This window comes from Schistocerca nitens, chromosome 4 (assembly GCF_023898315.1).
Source record: "Schistocerca nitens isolate TAMUIC-IGC-003100 chromosome 4, iqSchNite1.1, whole genome shotgun sequence".
Classification (NCBI taxonomy): Eukaryota; Metazoa; Arthropoda; class Insecta; order Orthoptera; family Acrididae; genus Schistocerca; species Schistocerca nitens.
The window spans coordinates 16,497,731-16,499,936 of NC_064617.1; the positions used below are offsets into that span (position 1 = coordinate 16,497,731).

Sequence of the window (2,206 nt, forward strand, 5' to 3'; positions counted from 1 at the left end):
ACCAGAATTACACTCTAATACAAGAACACAAGCCAGATGCTTTGTTGACTGAACCTGTAATGACGCATTATTTAAGACATTAAATAATGAAAAATAAATCAAGTTTCGTTACCTTCATATATTGACCAAAATCACTCTAATCATTACAATATATCTCCACACCGACTCGCTATTACCACATCTCAACAAGAACTTTTCAGTATCACATCTCAGCAAGCACTCCCTACTAGCACATCTCAACAAACACTCTCTGCTACGAGTTCTTAACAAGCACTGACTACTACGAGTTCTCAACAACCACTGCCAGTGGAGGCGGCGGAACAATACTCTCTAGCGCGATCTCTGGCGCTGTGGCTCAGTGTAGTCACCTTTCAACTTTACAGAAGCTCTCCTGCGAACCTTGTAGAACTAGTACTCCTGAAAGAAAGGATATTGCGGAGACATGGCTTAGCCACAGCCTGGGGGATATTTCCAGAATGAGATTTTCACTCTGCAGCGGAGTGTGCGCTGATATGAAACTTCCTGGCAGATTAAAACTGTGTGCCGGACCGAGACTCGAACTCGGGACCTTTGCCTTTCGCGGGCAAGTGCTCTACCAACTGAGCTATCCAAGCACGACTCACGCCCCGTCTTCACAGCTTCACTTCTGCCAGTACCTCGCCTTCTACCTTCCAAACTTAACTCTCCTGCGAACCTTGTAGAACTAGCACTCCTGAAAGAAAGGATATTGCGGAGACATGGCTTAGCTATAGCCTGGGGGATGTTTCCAGAATGAGATTTTCACTCTGCAGCGGAGTGTGCGCTGATATGAAACTTCCTGGCAGATTAAAACTGTGTGCCGGACCATTCTGGAAACATCCCCCAGGCTGTGGCTAAGCCATGTCTCCGCAATATCCTTCCTTTCAGGAGTGCTAGTGAACATGGCAGCAATATGAATAATTGGAGTAAGTAATAAGTTTTCTTTTAACATTTCTAAATGTTTAAATTTCAAATTTTCCATTTTCGTAGTGCGTTAAGCTGTACTCTTGCTTCCTCTTTTGTAAATAACTTTTTTCATTTACATTCAAAAAAATTAAGTAGAGGGTGATGTAGGGAAGCAGCCCACTCATACCACATAGAATTCATATGCTTTCCATTGTGTGCCAGCCTAGTCTGCTCTAACTAGCTATGACGTCACGAATGTTGTGCAATACCTTAAAAGTAAAGTAAATGATCTGAAAAGTTAATAGCATGTCAGGAGTGATGCTAAAATAATAATGTGTTAAGTTTCAGTTTAGTAACTTTTAACAGTTTTCGAAATTTGGACGTTTTAAGTAAAAATCATCGGCGCATCGGGAAGGAGCTAGAAACTTCAAAATTTATATTTGGCTTCCTTTTCCATTGTAACAATGGAAACAGTAAGCTGGATCTCACAAAGTAATATATTGGTTGAAATTTTCTGTTTTTGTGTCCTAAAGTACAGAAGAAAGATAGATTAGGTAAGTGATTAGATAAAGCTGGGATGTTTAGATTTAGGTAGAATGGAGATACGCTATAACAACAAACTTGTGAGAAGTTTCCAAAAGGTAGCTATAAAACTGTAGCTGTAGCGTCTCTCCGAAGGGTGGCAGAGCTCATCTATCGCGTGCTGGCAACTAAAATAATACTCTCGCCAAAAGTATTTAACCAAGCCACATCCGAATTTTATTATAGATACTTACCTGTGTGCTGATTGCACAATTAAATTGAGAGTTTCATTGGCCTTCAGTGAATGAAGCAATTAATTATTTAGTAACTTGAAGTGTTGTTCTGCTAGCCCCAGCAACTAGTCAGGAAGGCAAATGTTGTCGGCTGCGCCTTCGGCGGTTCGCACCGCGGCTACATAAATAAGAGTGATGCGAGCTAGAGTCAGGCCCCAGTTCTCTTCTAGATTCGTATCAGCACACACTCCGTGTCGGAAGCCGCGTCGCGTCTGTGCAGTTGCAAGGAACATTTTAATAATAGATCTAAAAGATAAGCATTTTAAGTGAAGGTAGAAGTATTCTTTAAAAAAAAAAAATCTCACGAGATAGATAAGGATGCTTCGCAACTTAAAACTAAACAAGAAAATAAACAAAGAGCATCCCAGAGAATAATAGAACACGCAGAGAGCATCCCAGAGTGCATCAGAGAGCATCCCAGAGTGCCCCAGAGAGCTAAAACACTAAGAAGAATCGCTTCTCGGCTT

At 41.3% G+C, this 2,206-nt stretch overlaps 1 non-coding gene across 1 annotated transcript; it reads right to left on the minus strand.

The window, feature by feature from the left end:
- Positions 1–540: 540 nt before the first annotated feature.
- On the minus strand, positions 541–615 carry Trnas-cga (transfer RNA serine (anticodon CGA)). The gene has a single exon. It is a non-coding gene; the product is annotated as a tRNA-Ser (tRNA).
- Positions 616–2,206: the final 1,591 nt, after the last annotated feature.